This window comes from Suncus etruscus, chromosome 2 (genome assembly GCF_024139225.1).
Source record: "Suncus etruscus isolate mSunEtr1 chromosome 2, mSunEtr1.pri.cur, whole genome shotgun sequence".
In the NCBI taxonomy this organism is placed as follows: domain Eukaryota; kingdom Metazoa; phylum Chordata; class Mammalia; order Eulipotyphla; family Soricidae; genus Suncus; species Suncus etruscus.
In genome coordinates this window covers 62,015,642-62,027,487 of record NC_064849.1, presented here as the reverse complement: position 1 = coordinate 62,027,487, position 11,846 = coordinate 62,015,642, and the positions used below count along the sequence as shown (strand labels likewise).

General features: G+C 42.0%; 1 non-coding gene across 1 annotated transcript; it reads right to left on the bottom strand.

Annotated features, from left to right (window-relative positions):
• Positions 1-11,364: 11,364 nt before the first annotated feature.
• On the bottom strand, positions 11,365-11,471 carry LOC126003015 (U6 spliceosomal RNA). The gene has a single exon (XR_007493562.1). It is a non-coding gene; the product is annotated as a U6 spliceosomal RNA (small nuclear RNA).
• Positions 11,472-11,846: the final 375 nt, after the last annotated feature.

Here is an 11,846-nt window from a genome sequence, read left to right as displayed (position 1 = left end):
TAAGATTATCCCTTATCTTTACGTTTGTTTTAAGTATCCAGAATGTCCATTTTGTATTCTTCCCTTTCCCACACCCCTACCAAGCTCATTTTTACTCCTTAACCCTCTCACCCCTCCCAAACATCACTAACCCACATTACTCTTTTTACTTTTAGTACTACCGCACAATCCTCATCACAGACCAAAGCCATGCATTGTGTGTGACAACCCCAAACTGTTTCAAAAGACATAAAATGGACATGTATTTCTTTTGAATATTTTGTGGTTTTTTTCGGACAGCTAGAAGTCTTACTAAATATTCTCTTATACAGTGACGATTCTAACCACTTTTTATCTTCTCTTTATGAGCTGTTCAACAAGAGCTTAAAACTTTCAGTTGAAAGAGTCCCCAGTTTAATGCTTATGATTGAACCATGCCATGGGGATTGTTGAACTTGTTCTTATGGCCTCCATATGCACCAATAACGCCACGTGGCATTGCTCATTTTTAGCATAGGCACATTAAAATGGGAAAATACTATACATATAAATAAGATCCTATCTAATAGAGATTGGAACACACAAATCTTGTAGTGCAAAGGGACATTACACCCTGAACATTGACATAGCGACCTGGCACAGGCCTCAGAAGCAAGGGCATTTTCCATTCACCCCTGAACCAGGGAAGCCATCCACGAAACATCCAGGTTTGTCTATAACATCACCTGGAAGCAATCCTCTACCAAGGAAGAGCCTACCACTGCTCAGATATCGACCTGCTCAATAGAGACTTTCCTTAACTCTGAGAAGACTTAACAACAACAACGACCTGTTTACAGGACAGGGCTCTCTGCATTGCCCTTTAATGGTGAGGTGAAACGAGAGGATGCTTCACATCCTGACTTCAATGTAGGATATGCAGATTCCAGGATATTTAATACAGAAACATGATACCAACAACAGAGACTGTGTGAAAAATAAAAGTGTGTTGGCACTACAGACAATGTCTTGGATTGGACAATCTAGCTTGCCTGGAGCCTAGAGTTGGTCTTATGCCAGGAAACTTCAGGGGTCGGGTCTCTTTGTATTTAGGCCAAGGTTATTCCTTTCCATTCCCATCATATTTTGCTGGGCCTATGCAAACAACAATTGCCACTCTAACACCGTTTTTACTGTGCTCCTTTGACTCTAATCCTTAAAAAAAAAACCCACTTAAAATTTGAGGTTAACTTAAGCTAATATACAAGTACATGGAAATGTAAAAAATACTATGCTTGTAATGTTTAAGGAGTTACATAAGTTTGATGGCTTTAGATTGCCTTGTGAGCTGTTAAGAAATATTATAATGTGTTACAATCTGGGGACTTGAGGAACAAAATAATTGTTCATGGATTCTGTTCTATTTATCTTAATGTTCTTTGACTGAAAGTTCAAAGTTAAGATATCAGCAAGGGGACCTCTTCTGAGAATTATGTTATGGGTGATTGTCCTTCCACTGTAACTTTACCTTGTCCTCTTTCTTTGCATCTTTGTTCTTATAATTAAAAAAATATATAAGGAAAGTAAGGACATTAAAATAGTAATTAAGAAACTCCTCAAGAATAAAACTCCCTGACCAGATGGTTTTACATGTGAATTCTATAAACATTTAGTGAATAATTACTACCATTGATCCTTTGACTCTTCCAAAACACCAAAAAAAAAAAAAAAAACAACCCAGAAATCCTTTCTAAATACTTTTGTGAAGCTAATATCATGCTTATTTTCAAAGCAGCCAAAGCTACCACCAAGAAAAAAAATTAATCTCACTAATGAACAGGGATGAAAAAATTCTCAACAAAATCTTAGCAAACTGAATCCAACAACATCAAAAATATTATACATCTTGACCAAGTGAGTTTTATCCCAGGTATTCAAGGATGCTTCAACATATGCAAATCATTCATACATCAACAAAAAGAAAGACAAAAGCCTATGATCATATCAATTGACGCAGATGAAAGGTCCGGCAGTCCAGATAACACTCTGACGTGGAGAAATGAAGAGACAGTTACTCAGGCAAAAGCTCAAGTGGGGTTCTTTATTCTGGCTGGCCAGCGTACAATGCTTGTTCAACACCAAACAGAGGCAAAGGACCATGTGGCATTCTACATTCCTTCTTATATACCATAAGAAGGGGGAGGAGGAAGGAAGGGATAGTGACGACTTTCTTAAGGGCGGGACATCCACCAACGTTGGTGGGGGTGGGGTAGTGATGACTTCCCTTCTTAATCCCCACTTTTTTTTAGTAAGGCTTCTAATCCTAGAAGCCAGTGTGATAGGGGGCCTCCATCTCCTGATATTCCTGGTCAGAATTTCCTGCGTGAGCTAATTCTTGGTATTGTTGGCATAATACCATGAGCTTGACTTACCCAACCTGAGCTCGAATGAATGTAGTGAGGCGATTGATTATGCATGGCCCAATGGCTACCAGAAGAGGCCCAAAAGGGGTCCCAGTAGAAGTATTAGATAGAGGAGAATCCCACCCCCAAAGACCATAAGGAACCGTCTAATAGCTTCTTTCTACTTTTGGCCAGCTCCTCTTGATTGTGTCTGATTCTGTCCCACACTGTTCCTGATTTGTTAGTATAAAAACAACATTCTTCTTGCAAGGCCATGCAAAGCCCTCCTTTCTCTGCCAAGACTAAATCTAACCCTCGCCTATTTTGTAATACCACTTCAGCTATGGAGTCGAGCTGGTCCTGCAGATCACTAATAGATTTATATACTGTCTCCACATCTGAAATTAAGTTTTGCGAGAGTTTGTCATACCTGTCTATTGATATTGCTAGCCCTGCTCCCCCAGTCGCTAATCCACCTGCTACCCCAAGTCCTACCAATAGGGGCAGGAGCACCATGGCTCGTAGAGACAAACGAGTGCCGTCTAAGAGATCTATGCTAGGCAGAGGGATGGGCCCTGTCCCCGGGATGATGTCAATATTGGGAAGTACTAATGCTGGGGCACAAATTCCAGTCCAGTTTTGGGGTAAAAGAGAGTAAGCCAAATTTTCCCCACATATCCATACCCGTCCCGGAGGTAAGCACCCTGAAATGGGAGGGGCAGGTAGGACTTCTGAGCACTGAGCGGCTCCTACCTGACCCAGGTCTACAGATTCAGTGCCATTATGTGAATAGCAAACAGAAGATTCAAAGCTAAGAGGGAGTACCTTAAAAGGTTTGACTTAAGTACAACTAAAAGAAGCAAAGGTTAGATTACCTAGTCGGACAGGAACAGCCAGAGGTCAATTTTCCCCCTTTTTCATACAAAGCCAACAATCAGCAGCTAAAGAAGGGTTAGAGAAATTAAGAAGTTTGTGAGTTTCTTCTAGGATGTTCTGAGTATTCGGATATAACTTCTCAGCAGGCATCCGGGGTCAGAGGGAGGGATGCCGGGGCCACTTAGGCATTAAGGTCTCCACCTCCTTTGTAGCCCAGTCTATGGCCTCCTACTCTCTTTGCTGGTCTGTTGCCCCCCATCTGAGATGTGAACGGGCACCTTTAGGGGCCAATAGACCAAGTCTCCCACTTAGGCCATGCAACTCGCGGCTCTATAGGGGGATTTATGGCTATTAACCATTCATTCCCCTCCTATACTCCCCCTGTAAGTCTCGGTGAGCTTGGCCACCAGATGTGCCTTGTTATTTTTGGTAAACTCTCGATACTCCCTATAGCACCGGGAGTGAACTTGATTAAGCTCCACACATCCAGCAGGGCATTTCCCCCCCAAAGAGGGAGGCAAAGGCTGAGGTTTTGCTTTACACACCCATTCCGGCTCCCCCCCCCCACACACACACATGGGAAGTAGGGGACTGGAGGTAAGCAGTTCTAGTTCCACAGTCTACTGATCGAGTGTACAGAAGCCTACTGTTGAGTTGATAGCCCCCCCTGCAGTCACAGTGGTTTCCATATAGTCTTTTTACCAGTTCATTCGGGTGTATGGCTTGATCGAGTCATCCCTCAGCAAGTGCCAGGAGGACCATTGTCAGAGTCAGTGATCGCATCAGTGCCCGCTGGACCAAAATCTTAAGGGGATTCTCAGTGCGCTCCACTTTCCACTCATCATGGTTGAGATCAGCAGGGGCAGGTTTTAGATGGGAGGCGTGAACTCAGGAAGCAATGCCATCCACCTTAACAGCAGTCTGGGTTATCAGAAGGATGACATAATGTCTTTTCCACCTAGGCTCTAGTGTCTGCAAGTGGTGCCATCTCACCAGGACCTGGTCTCCTGGCTTGAAGGGCTGAGGCACCGTCAGTTCTCTGGGTTCATATGCCAGTCTGAGTCCCTTCCAGATTTGGCTTCATAGGGCAATGATGGCGGCCAGCCGAACTGCTAGGGGAGTGTGTTGCATAAAATAATTAACGATGGGGCTGGATGGCGGTGGATGGAGGCCTTTGTGCTTGGCCCCCAGCCACGTGGCTTCATTCCCATCCAGCTGGCGGATTCCAGGCCCAGGTAATCGGCGTAATCAAGACTCACTCACAGGCAGGCTTCAGGAAGCATTAACTTTATTCATACCCTATTCACCACATGTGTGTGGCCTATCTCATAACCTTTTAAGCACTAGTTATTCTTGGCCCTGCATCTAAACTCCTTTCAGCCATCTTCCTCAGAGCGCCCAGCAGCGCAGAAAGGGCCAAGAGCCAAAAAGCCAAAAAGCCAAAAGGGCTGAATTTCCTTGGTCCCAGCCTTATCTAACATTTCCCAGACCCCTCCTAGGAATGGGAGGGTCTAGCAGGTAAGGTTACACCTATTATCCGGTTCCCAAGGCCCCTCCCAGAAAAGGGTGGGTCTAGGGTCTTAAATAGGTACACCCACATTTCCTCCTTTTCTTAATATTTTTATGCACCAATGTAATAGAGTGAAAATTAATATACCAGCCCTTTTCAAAAACATATTTTTGCAAAATATACTTTACACCTGTAACCTAAAACTGTATTAATGCTTTTTTACCAAGCACTATTTTGGAACTTTTATGTTCCTATACTTTTAAACTATATTGGGGGAACTTCATGTTCCTATACCTTTCCTATACACAAGTACTTTAGCATACATGCATAACATACATTTTAAAAACAGGCTAAGTACATTAAAATACACAGTAAAACATTTTGCAATTGAAAATATTAACTTTGAAAGACAACAAAACACATTTAAATTATAAAGAAAATGACTAAGACAAAGATGCAGGTGGTTAGAAATTAGATGTTTAAACTGTATTACCTCCCTTTTATTTTTAATTTTTTAACCACTAACTCACTAAAAGTTATCCCATCACCAACTATGAGTGAAATATATGACTATCTGCTTAGTTCCTATACTTAAAATGATTAATTTGTCCCACGCTGATCTCACCACGTGGCTTCTGTAAACTTTTAAAGTTCAGATGCTGGTTTGTTCCACGCTGATTTCACCACGTGGCTTCCTTTCATAGTTCCAGGCTCCGCTGCCGGTTTGTGATCTGGAGCGTGGATTTCAGGTTTTTCGCTTTTCCGGGCAAAGCTGAGCCCAGCCGAGCCGAGCCGCTTGGAGCTTTTCGCCGCTTTTTTCCTCCGGGCGCACTTTGGATGTTCAGAGTTCCAAGTGATTTAAACTAAAAGTTCAGTTCGAAATTTCCAAAGTTGAAATCCAAATTCAAGCCGCAGGTTATTTTCAGAAAATCAGTCCATTTTTAATAGTCTTTTTTTCCTCCTTTTCCAATTTAGACTTTTAATAAGTATTTGAAGAGGCCCAGGTTTTTGTTTCTTGTAACAAAGTTTCAGTTTTGGGCCTGGGCCTGGGCTGGAGGTGATGCAAGCTTTCACCTCTCTTGTTTCAATGGCCTTTGAACCCCCAGATGGGGTGTTGGCCATTTTTGAACATTGTTGCACGTGGCCCAGGGTTTTGGGCTCAGTGCACCCGAAAAGAGCCAAAATGAAACAGAAGAGCAGAAATCTCACCATTTTCGCTGTTTTGTTGGGTCCAGGATTTAGGTCAAAGTTCGGAGCGCCAGATGTAGCATGAAATAATTAACGATGGGGCTGGATGGCGATGGATGGAGGCCTTTGTGCTTAGGCCCCAGCCACGTGGCTTCATCCCCATCCAGCTGGCGAAATCCAGGCCCAGGTAATCGGCATAATCAAGACTCACTCACAGGCAGGCTTTAGGAAGAATCATCTTTATTCAGGCACTATTCACCACATGTGTGTGGCCTATCTCATAACCTTTTAAGCACTAGTTATTCTTGGCCCTGCATCTAAACTCCTTTCAGCCATCTTCCCTTTGGGCTCCATGCTGGTCAAAGACCAGAACACAGAAACCCAAAAGCCAGAGCGCCCAGCAGCGCAGAATGGGCAAAGAGCCAAAAGGGCAAAAAGCCAAAAAGGGGCCGAATTCCCTTGGTCCACGCCTTATCTAACATTTCCCCGACCCCTCCCAGGAATGGGAGGGTCTAGCAGGTAAGGTTACACCTACTATCCGGTTCCCAAGACCCCTCCCAGAAAAGGGTGGGTCTAGGGTCTTAAATAGGTACACCCACATTTCCTCCTTTTCTTAATATTTTTATGCACCAACGTAATAGAGTGAAAATTAATATACCAGCCCTTTTCAAAAACATATTTTTGCAAAATATACTTTACACCTGTAACCTAAAATTCTATCTGAACTTTAAAAGTTTACAGAAGCCACGTGGTGAGATCAGCGTGGGTCAAATTAATCTAAACTATGGTTTTAGGTGTAGAAAATTAGTGGGTAGTAATATTTTACTCATAGTTGGTAATGTAATAAGTTTTAGTTAGTTAGTGGTTAAAAAATTAAAAATAAAAGGGTGGGTCTAGGGTCTTAAATAGGTACACTCACAGAGTGGAAGGGGCAGAGAAAACATCATAAGGCTCAGAAAGCATTCACACTGGGGGAGGGGGAGCACCATATGGTTGCTGCTGTAGGAAGAGCAGGACTGTCTACTTTTGTTCTGGTCCTATGAGCTGACTCAGCTGGATCTTCAGGGCTTTCTTCTTGTTCAGGCTGTGAATTTCACCACATGAAGATAAGGAGGTTTCTGCATTCTTTTCTTTAATCCTGCAACTTAAAAGGGCTGTTGGGGTAGAGAGAAAACAATAGAGCCCTAAACTTCAGTTGCCTTTTTTGCACTGGGTTAGACAGAGATGAAGAAATTTCATATTTAGTAATAATATTCTTACTTTTAACATTACTAAGGGAAGCATAATTTTTGCTTCTTTCTTTATACTACCCATCTTTGTTAAATGTTAGGGTTGGTTTATTTTTGCTACCTGCTTCAACCTCTGGGATAGATAGGCATAATGTTATCTTTAATAGTTAACTTGGCTTATTAATTTCTGTGGCCTTTCTTTTCCCCTTATTTTCCTCATAGCTTTTTCTAATGACCATTTTGCTCCATGTTTTTCCTAGAGATTTCATCACCCTAGAAGTCATTAAAGGGAACGTGGTCAAAGATCAATTTTCTGTAGCTACTTCAGGCTGGCAAGGGACTGCAGTCTCAATCTCTAGATAGGGTGAAATCTCATATTTCCTTAAAGGAGCAGTTAACTGGTTCACTTTTGTAGTCTTAACACCTGAAAAGGATCAGATCAATTAGACAGGGGAATATTACTTAACCCAATCAGGCCTTGGAGCAGTAAATAGTATAACTTGAATGGCACAGCTGTCCTTATTATCTGTAATGATAACACATATTAAACAACAGAAAACAAAGCAATATAGCATTATCAATAAACACAGCTCTGAGTTACTTTAGCCAGACTAACGTTTGCATTTACAGTTTATGATCTGGTTCAGTACAACTAGTAAGAACATTTTCACAGAAGTTACTTCAAAAAAGTGGGTTTTAAGTTAGGCCCACTAGGATTTTAATTAGCTACAAGAATAGTTGTTCTCTCCACCTATACCTTGTACCTTACCAGGTATTTGAATAACTTGGCTTTTTCCTTTGCACATATAAAGCACTGTTGGAGAAATCTCCATCTAGGGCACCCCTTTTACTTACAGAGCTTTTCTGAGGATAGGTGTAGACACAGCAGTTTTATCACATCACAGTCACTCAGGTTTGGCTGATGAGTTGGTCAGTTCAGCATGAGGGTCTTGTGGCTGGCCGTGGGCATCTCACCCTCTGTAGGAATTTTCAGAGGTGATCTGTCTGTTCCACTCCTCTTCAGGTTTGGAAGAGACTCACCTTGAATCCTCTTTCTCTTGAGATTGAGGGTGGAGGGTGAAAGCAGGGCCAACAGGCTGTGGTCAGTTAGTGCTGCTCTAGAATCTTCTAGGAAATCTTCAATTTCCTTACTCAGGCCATTAATCTCGGTATCTTTCCAGTCCTTACAGCCAAATGCTTAAGGGTGCCTGCTTGTCACACCACCTCAACTCCAATTATTCCTCTGAAAGAGGGCTTTGGGGTTCCCTTACTAATTTTAGGATTATCTGTCTGCATGGGGATCACTCCTCATGCAGAGAGGAAAGCTATCTGCTTGTATCTTGTGCAAAGCAACATGATGCCATGCCATAAAATGATACTGAAAGGTTCTAGGAAAAGAGAAAAGGCAAATATTACTTAACCATATAGAAAATAAAATTTTACTTAGTTTTCTGGCCTCTGTTTATAGGCAGAAGGCACCAGCAATTAACATTACACAAATAAATTCTGAATACCAGCAAGAATGCTCACTACTTCTGACAATAATTAACAATTGCCAATTTTCAAAAACTTTTAAACTGAACCTCAATGACTTTTCTAAATTCTTGACTATTTTCTTTAAAACTAGTTTTTATCTTTTAGATGTTCATAAGATTTCTTATTACCCCATTTTTACCCAATAAAATGAGAACACTATAAAATGTTTTGAAATATTTAAACTCCTTTTAATATAACACATTAACTAATTTAACCAAGGTTTAATCATCAAGTTTGATTCTCAGTCCCTTTTGCACATTCTTAAACTTTCTGCATTCAACCACGACTGATCAGCACGGGAGCTTTGACCTGCTCCGTTTCCGACCTGGGCCGGTTCGCCCCTCCTTAGGCAACCTGGTGGTCCCCCGCTCCCACAGGGGGGTCACCATATTGATGCCAAACTTAGTGTGGACACCTGATCGGCATAGCGCACTGAAGCCCAGAACTCTTGGATTCAAGCCATCCTCCGGCCTCAGCCTCCTGAGTAGCTGGGACTACAGGCGTGCGCCACCATACCCGGCAGTGCTTGGGATCATATAGGATGCCGGAATTTTCATGCAAGGTAAATGCCCTACCTGCATGCCATTTCTCCACTTTTTAACTTTTCTTTTTAACTTCTCCACTCATTCTCTGGGAGCGGTCTTGCTGCTAAAAGCCACCACATGCACCGAACTCAGACTAGAACTTAGCATTTAGGGTCCTAGGAACAGAGCTTTAAATCGTCTGCTGCCATTTTAGAATTACTTTGTTGAATATTTTTGCACCTAGCAGGACCAGATTTTATTGATTCTTTTTTCTTTAGGTATTCACAACCTAGTATTATCAAGATTTTCACATTAAGCTACCTTAAAATCCACCACTAAATTTGGTGAGATAAATTTGACATGGAATTGAGATACTGTAACAATACCATGCATTCACAAAGTTAACAATATTGTTTTTTTAAAAAAAAAGGCCAACCACAATAATCGGCAATATCTTTTTTTCCAATTGTTCATTTTAAGAAACCTTTAAGTAAGAAATTTAAACACTCAAATTTTTTTTCCTGACTTCCAAACCATTAGCTAAATTTTTCTTTGATATGTAAAAGACCCACTGAGATTACTTTGCCTACACCCACATTTCCCAGCCAGGTGAGTTGGGGAGGACAATAGCCATTGCCCTGGGGGCTCGGTGAATTTCTTCAGGCTGGAGAGTTTAAAAAGCACCTTTTTTTTCTTCAGGTAAAAAAAAAGCAGCCAGTTAGCCCCGTTTCTTTCTGGCCTTAACACATGGCAGGAAAGTTGGGTGATTGCAAAGTCCAGAAATTCTCCAGGGAAAATTTATCCCTGATGGCTATTGAGAAATCTGGAGTTAACAATCTCCATCACCCTCCGCCATGTCCCTAGAATAACAAAGCTGGTTTAACACACAATTTTTCTGGCCTAAGGAGAGGTAGCATTTTTTTTTCTTAGAGTTTCCCTCCACGTTTAAATCAGACAAAGAAAACACGGAACACAGAACCACAAACAAAGATCTCCAATTAAAAGAAATAAGGTTCGCCATGGCAGCCCGGGAACGTCTTCCCACTGCGACAAAATCGAGCTCCTGGGGCGTCTCCAGGATCGTGACCTATAGTTTTTGAACCTGTCAGTTCACTACCACCTGGAAACCATGTCGAGTGAGGACTTTCAAGCCCTCAGTCACACTTTCACCAATCCCCTATTTCTATTTCCAACACACATCAAGTAAAAGAAATAGGGTTCACCACAGAAGTTCACTATCACCCAGAATCCATGTCGAGTGGGGACTTTCAAGCCCTCAGTCAAACTATCATCATTCCCCTATTTCAATTTCCAACACACATCAAATCACAACCAACACACAATATACTGCTAGTTTTCAACACACATTAAATTACAACCAACAACACAGGACACACTGCTTAGAACCCACCAAGTCGTCTATTCACTACTTCGCTCCAGGCATATCAAGGACTCCTGGCTGGCTCGCCAATGAAAGGTCTGGCAGTCCAGATAACACTCCGACATGGAGAAATGAAGAGATAGTTACTCAGGCAAAAGCTCAAGTGGGGTTCTTTATTTTGGCCGGCCAGGGTACAATGCTTGTTCAACACTGAACAGAGGCAAAGGACCACGTGGCGTTCTACGTTCCTTCTTATATACCATAAGAAGGGAGAGGGGGAAGAAGGGGTAGTGACGACTTCCTTAAGGGTGGGACATCCGCCAAGGTAATACGAGTTATTGGTGGGGGCGGTAGTGATGACTTCCTTAAGGGCGGGACATCTGCCAAGGTTGGTGGGGGTGGGGTAGTGATGACTTCCCTTTTCAGCAGAGAAGGCATTTGATAAAAATCCAACAACCATTCATCATGATTACACTCAACAAAATGGGGTTGGAAGGAAGCTTCCTTAAGATAGTTGCAGCTATCTATATGAAGCCCACAGCCTGTAACTTTATTCTTTTTTTTTTTAATATAATTTTTATTTTGATCATAGTGTCTTACATATTGTTGACAATAACATTTTAGGTACATATTTACATAAAATCAGGGGGGATTCCCATCCCCAAATTGTCCTCCCTACCCCTCCGTTGTTGTCCTACCTCCCATTTCCTCTTCCCTCACCCCCAGGGCGGCTAGAATATGTGGTCCCCTCTGTATCCAAAAAAATATGGAACGCTTCACGAATTTGCGTGTCATCCTTGCGCAGGGGCCATGCTAATCTTCTCTGTATCGTTCCAATTTTAGTATATGTGCTGCCGAAGCGAGCACTGTAACTTTATTCTTAATGGTGAAAAACTGAAAGCATTTCTGCTGTAGGTGGCTTTTGTCCTACAGCGCTAGTGGGATTTCAGGGAGAGTGGATTGCTTGGGTGGCAAAATATGAAATATGAAATAATGAAACCACACAAAATAAATTGTATGGAGACCCTTGTCTTCAAAAGACTTGAGACAATTTTACTCTTCCATGTTGGTAATATATATACATAGTCAACCCAGTCTCAGGTATGAAAGGAATTTCTGTGTTGACAAAATGCCAGTCATAGAAGAAGGGACACAATGACAGCATGCCCTAAAATACACATATCAAAAACTAACTAATATAGGTGCAAAGAAGTCCCGAGCTAGGAAGGAGGATCTAGCATA